At 46.1% G+C, this 7,077-nt stretch overlaps 1 pseudogene; it reads right to left on the bottom strand.

Annotated features, from left to right (window-relative positions):
• Positions 1–1,827: 1,827 nt before the first annotated feature.
• Positions 1,828–3,421, bottom strand: LOC125530972 (annotated as a pseudogene).
• Positions 3,422–7,077: the final 3,656 nt, after the last annotated feature.

Below are 7,077 nucleotides of genomic sequence, written 5' to 3'. Positions count from 1 at the left end.
ATATGAAGGCAATCAGGTGTTGCTTCCATTGATTAAGGAGAGTGTTCAGTACATTGAAATCCACTACAAGGAAAGGTGAAAATACAAAGAAAATAAAGAACTCTGGTTCAAGAAAATTATTTATAGAGTATAGTTTTGCTTGCTTGAAGCTTGCTGCAATTGGAAGAAATCCACATATAGCATGTTCTCTGCGAAACTTTGCAAGGCATCGACACTATCCGTTCAACAATTATCTCCCCCCCCCAAAAAGTAGTATTCTCCTGTGGTCCTATACCATGAATTTAGAAATCTGTAGAGAGCCGCATGATTGTTTAGTACTCCAAAAGAATTAAATGTGCCATGGTAATTTAAATTTTTAAACATGCTTTTGCACACGCAATGACGATATGCTCCATTATATCCATTGAAGTAGTGACAAACTGGTTGCTGCAGCCTGTTCAAAAAAAGGGCAATGAATTCTTAGCTCAAGTGTAGGATCAGAAAAATGAGACTGGCATCCACTGATGTGATAGTAGGCAAGATGAATATGTGTTTCTTCTGTTGGAACCAAACCCTTAGCCATGGAATGCATCATCAGTTTACTTACACTATGAGGAAAAATACTAAAAGCTTTTGGCATAAAAACCTGCAATATATTTCTCACTTCTACTGGAAAAACATGTCTAGATGAGCGATATGTCTATGCAAAATTCAGGTAGCAACAGCGATAGCAAAATTTAGCTACCACAAAGTTCAGCTAGCACCAGCAATGGCAAAATTCAGCTAGCAGTGAAGCCCCACATCATCGCTATCTCATTCTCCTTATCACAGCCCGACCGAGGCCGTGGCAATGGAGAGAGAAAAATCACATGGGCCTATCCCAATAAGTATGACTGAAAACCAGCACAGGTCCCGATCCCAATTTTTCACAGGACGCGCTTCAAGCACATTTTCCTCAACTACCTGTATAAAACTACCATCAAGGCTGCCAGACAACACATAAGCTCCTTTTTTTTGGAACATCACACATGTCTTGTTAAGAGGAAATGGGCAATAGCACCACCAAGTAAATCAATCTCGAAAAAGAAATAAAGTTTCCATACGTATTTACTGAACTGTGTTACAAAAATGTACGTCAGGTCCCTTCCCTATAGTTTCATACTGGAGAACAATGATGTCCTACAATCATCAAAATGGTGAGGTTAATTTACAAAAACTAACAATTTTTGTTATGATGAAACCTTCTAACTGCATCCAAAAGTTGAGATCAAAGCAAATATATGATCCTCGTTCATACAGTGAACTTTTCACTGAACTGTGTTACAAAAATGTACGTCAGGTCCCTTCCCTATAGTTTCATACTGGAGAACAATGATGTCCTACAATCATCAAAATGGTGAGGTTAATTTACAAAAACTAACAATTTTTGTTATGATGAAACCTTCTAACTGCATCCAAAGGTTGAGATCAAAGCAAATATATGATCCTCGTTCATACAGTGAACTTTTGACAAGAGGTGCCACATTTGGAGTTTGTGTCAGCCACACACGATACTTTCTGTGGTACAACCTTTGCTATATCTGGAAAATGTAGAATTAAAAAAACCTGAGTACCTGTTTTACTTTGGTTTTCTTGATACAACTAATGAATCCCAGGACACCAGCACACATATTGTCTTCACATTCATTCTCTTTCAATGTTAATAGTCCCAAAATTTGTATTCTGAGTTCATATCAATCCTATAGATTCACCATTTTTTGAAAAGAATAATTTTTGCATCACATGTGTAAAAAAATAATGATTTAAATACTACATGATATGCTCAACATCAAAGAGTTTTTCTTCCACTTAGCAGACTATGATATCCTATAGTTTACAAAAAGCTCACATATCTAGTTCAAAGTAGTAGCTCTTCAAAATTGAGCAGTGGCCTAAAAACTGAAATATTTGGTATGCTTTCAAAGCTGGTGACTTGCTAACTTCCCTTTGTTATCTAATTTCTGGGCACATTGGCATACTGGCATGATAAAGACATGGTGACTTTGCTATAATTAAATACATGTACCGTGTGATTCTACAGGAAAAATGCAAGGAATGCCCACCAAGTGCATCACTGCAAGCATGGGAGTTCCTCACCTCCCCAGCGACTACCATCTGATTCTCCAATCCGTCAGACTTCAACACCTACATGAGGAGGCTTAAGTTTTAAAAATCAAATGGAAGGTCAAATTCAAGCAATTATTAAGCAATGCTATAACTCAACTCACACTGAAGCTGGAGGATCTCCTATCGAGACAAACCTTGCATTCAGAAGACGTGCCATCATACACATCAATTACAAATATACCAGCTCCCTTCCACACAAAACTGCATTTGACATGGTCGAATTGGCTAAAAATTTCGTAAATGAAGAATCTGAGTGCTCGCAGTTGTTTGTTTTTGCTTGAGATCACTAATCTTTTGCTTGAGATCTTGCATGAGATCACTAATCTTTTGCTTGACAAGGCGAGAGATTCATTTGGCTTCAGTCCCATAAAAAAGCAACAATCTCAAATACCCATCAGCTCCAATCTTGCTCAAGGTTGTTTTAATGACACCACTCAAGTGACTTGCGATCAAAGTCTAAGTCGACTGATGTTCGTCTTGCATCAGTTCTAAGCCACTCAGTACCGCCGACAGGGGGTAAAAAGAGATAATGAACAACACATGCCCTCATACTCTAAAGCTAAATAGTAATCTCTTCGATATTGAACACTGCTAAATACTGACCAAAGTTCCAAAGAGTAACCATTTTAATATGCCAGCTCCTTATTTATGTGTCAAGTGTAGTATTAGAGCATCATTTCTAAGTTCTAACTAATGGGAGTCCTGAGATCCTCGGTGATAGATATACAGTTCGCCCAAGGTGTTTACAAAACTGACATAAAGAGGATTGTGCAAAGGTTATGCTTATTGCTTAGTAGTGCTCAGACCTGAGGAGGGCCGTGCCACGGAAATCATCCTGCAGGTGGAGAGAGACGCGTCTGGCGACGTACGTGCTTGTCGATGTCCCCTTTTGGCGACTGACCTGAAAAGCACTACATCATTGTTATTTCATCGAACATGTTGAGAGCACTAAAACTTTCAACGATCCAAGGTATGGTAGAAGCTAGCGATGTCACCTGCACTAAAAGCCAGTGCAGGTGGAACTTGTAAGGCATAGAGAAGACTTGTCACTGGCCTGTTGGTCTTCTGCTTGTGCGTCTCTGTTGTGTTCGTCTTCCACTGCTGCTTCACTGTAATCGTCACTGTCGGAGTCCTCCTGACGGCATGGTGGCGCGGGCGAGAAAGCGGGTGCGAGAGAAGGCAACGGTCGCCCTACTCTTTTCCTCCCTCCACCAATCGCCCCTGCCATACGACCACCACCAGCGCTAGTCCTTCCCTCCACCATCCTCCTCTTCATCTGGCATGGGGCATATGCTCGAGGCTGCTTGTATGCCTCCCGAAAATCCAAATCAGCGATTCCCTCACGAATCCCCTTCCAGAAATCACGCGTGTTAGACTTATAATATAAGTCATGTACCGTTATATAAGGGGTTTCCTGCATATGTTCCACACCTGTACATGTATATATATTGGCCTATGGCCTCATGGGAATACAAGTTGCTTATTCCTAACATGGTATTAGAGCTAGGTCAATTTTTTGCACGCTGCAACTCGTGCTATTGATCCGTCTCTCCTCCCCGATCGAAGGCGCCAGCCTCGATCTCCCGGAGTCTCTCGATCTGATCAATCGAGTCCAGCTCGTCTTACTCCCGCTCGAAGCTGCTCCTGCTCTAGAAGCCCCGATCTCCCGATCGGATCGACGCTGCTCCCGCTCGAAGCTGCTCCCGCTCGAATCGACGCTGCTCCCACTCGAAGCCAGCGCCCGCCCGCCCGCCCTGATCCAGTCGCCCGTTCCACCAGCCCCCGCCCGATCAAGTCGCCCGTTCCTGCCCTGAAGTCGCTACTCCCCGCTCGCACCTGATTCCGCTACTGGTGGTCTGGTATTCCAGATTCTGCTGTCGCTGGTGCTCTCGTCGGATCTCAAAAAAAATGTCTGCTACATCGGGCTATGTTGCTGTCCCTCGCTGTCCGGTGATCTTTGATGGTACTAACTACACCGAGTTCACTGGCTTCATGCGCATTCACATGCGTGGCATCCGTCTCTGGGGTGTTCTTTCTGGCGAGGTCTGCTATCCGCCACGTCCAGTTCCTCCGGTGGCCCCTACTCCGCCGACTCCACCGGTTCTTCCTACGGATGCTAATCAGGCCGCCAAGGATGCGGCTAAGCTTGCTGATGAGGCTGCTGCTCGTGCTTATGATGAGAGGCTTTTGTCTTATGAGGAGGCTCTTCATACGTATCATGGTTCTCTGTCTGTTTACACCAAGTGGCTTGATGATGATGCTCGTGCTGCAGCTGTTCTCACTGCTAGTGTTCTGCCTCAGTTTGCTTTTGAGTTTCTGGGTCTTCCTACTATCTTTGAGATGTGGACCCGTCTTCGTCAGCGCTATCAGCCCTCTGGTGATGCCTTATACCTTTCTGTGGTCCGTCAGGAGCATGCTCTTCAGCAGGGTGACTCTACTGTTGATGACTTCTATGCACAGAGTTCTGCTATCTGGCGCCAGCTTGATTCTCTCCATAGTGCTGGTTGTCGTACTTGCCCCTGTTGCCAGGCTGTCCAGGCCGATTTGGAGTTTCATCGTGTCTACGAGTTCCTGTCTCGGCTCCGTAAGGACTTTGAGCCCCGGCGTGCTCAGTTGTTTGCTCATGGACGTATTTCTCTCATGGAGGCGCTTTCTGAGATTCGTACTGAGGAGACTCGCTTACGTGGTGCTGGTTTGCTGGAGGTTCCCTCTGTGCTCGCTACTCGTGCTCCTACGCCACCTGCTGCACCGACCCCTTCTCGCTCGAGTGCTCCGCCGCTCTTGCCCACTCCTTCTGGAGGTTCAGGTCGCCCCCGTCCACATTGCGATTAGTGCAACAATGATGGTCATATTGAGTCCCAGTGCTACACGAAGAGGAAACACCTGCGCAAGGCGCGATCATCCTCTTCAGGGACTTCGTCATCTACCTTGACAGCTTCAGCCATTGCTTTGACTGAGCAGGATATTCTTAGACTTAAGCGTCTGCTCGCGGCTTCAGGTTCTTCCTCGACGGGTACTGCTGGTTCTATGACTGATGCTTCCTGCACTGAGCAACCACCCTCTACACAGTCAGGTACATCCCCATGAGTTCTGGACTCTGGAGCTTCTTTTCATATGTCTTCTCATTCTTCCACTTTGTCCTCTCTTCGATTGCTGGATTCTCCTGTTCATGTCTTCACTGCTGATGCTACTCCACTTTCTGTTGCTAGTAGGGGCAATCTTACCACTCCTTCTTATTCTGTTCCTAATGTTTCTCATGTTCCTCGACTTACCATGAATCTGTTTCTGCTGGTCAACTTACCGATTCTGGTTGTCGCGTCATCCTTGACGTTGACTCTTGTTCTATCCAGGACCGTCGCACGCACACTCTGGTTGGGGCTGGCCCTCGCCGCCGTGATTCTCAGGGTCTTTGGGAGTTGGACTGGCTCCATGTTCCTTCCGCTGCCACCACCATCGCCAGTTCCTCCGCTTCAGTCGCCTCCGTTACTCTTTCCTTCAAGCAGTGGCATCATCAACTTGGCCATCTGTGTGGTTCTCGGTTGTCGTCTTTAGTTTGTCGAGGTCTTCTGGGGTCTGTCTTAGTAGATGTCTCTTTAGAGTGTCAGGGTTGTCGTCTTGGCAAGCAGATTCAGTTACCATATTCACATAGTGAGTCAGTGTCTAAGCGTCCTTTCGATTTAGTCCATTCTGATGCATGGGGTCCGACTCCTTTCGCTTCGAAAGGTGGTCATAAATACTATATTATTTTCATAGATGATTTCTCTCGTTACACATGGCTTTATTTCATGACTTCTCGTAGTGAGGTGTTGTCTATTTATAAGTGTTTTGCTGCCATGGTTCATACTCAGTTCTCTTCACCCGTTCGTGTTTTTCATGCTGACTCCGCTGGCGAGTATATCTCTAAGATGTTGCGTGGTGTTCTTGCTGAGCACGGGACTCTCTCTCAATTCTCTTGTCCTGGTGCTCATGCTCAGAATGGTGTGGCTGAGCGAAAGCATCGACATCTTCTTGAGACGGCTCGTGCATTGATGATTTTCCTCCCCCTCCCGCCCCATTTTTGGGCTGAGGCCGTCTCCACCTCCACCTATCTTATCAATATACAGCCTTCCGCTGCTCTACAGGGTGGTGTTCCTTTCGAGCTTGTTTGGTTGTGTTTTTTATGTTCTTCTTGCCCCTCGCGAACGCACCAAACTGACCACTCAGTCTGTTGAGTGTGTCTTCTTAGGCTACAGTGATGAGCAAGGGCTATCGACGCACCAAACTGACCGCTCAGTCTGTTGAGTGTGCCTTCTTAGGCTACAGTGATGAGCATAAGGGCTATCGTTGTTGGGATCCTATTGGTCGTCGGATGCGTATCTCTCGAGACGTGACTTTTGATGAGTCTCGTCCCTTCTACCCACGCCCATCTTCCTTGATTTTTTGAGTGGAGGATATCTCTTTCCTCACTTTTCCTGACTCACCTATCACCCCCGTCGCCCCTGTGCCTATTCATTCCACTCCCTCTGCTTCTCCACCTCTAGTCGATTTGCAGCCACCATCTTCTCCGGTCTCCTCGCCTAGCATGTCACCGGATTCTACACCTTTATCTCCGGTGACTTCTTCGTCGCCACCCCCCGATTCTACCTTGGCGATTCCTCCTTCTATTGTTCCATCTTTTCCTCAGCATTACACTCGTCGTTCACGACCTGTGGATGCCTTATTGGATGAGTCGTCATCTTCCTCTCAGCCTACTTATGGCTTGCGTTCTCGTCCTCTTCCGCCTATTGATCGCTTTGGATTTCCCACCACTGGTGCTGCTGTTCTTGAGCCGACTCCTTATCATCAGGCTGTTGTTCATCCTGAATGGCAGTTTGCGATGGTAGAGGAGATTCCTGCTCTTGAATGCACTGGTACCTGGGATCTTGTTTCTCTTCCTCCCGGAGTCCGTCCCAT

The sequence above is a fragment of the Triticum urartu genome, unplaced genomic scaffold, assembly GCF_003073215.2.
Source record: "Triticum urartu cultivar G1812 unplaced genomic scaffold, Tu2.1 TuUngrouped_contig_6692, whole genome shotgun sequence".
In the NCBI taxonomy this organism is placed as follows: Eukaryota; Viridiplantae; Streptophyta; class Magnoliopsida; order Poales; family Poaceae; genus Triticum; species Triticum urartu.
The sequence above is the reverse complement of the archived record's forward strand: the minus strand, read 5'-3'. Positions and strand labels throughout refer to the sequence as shown.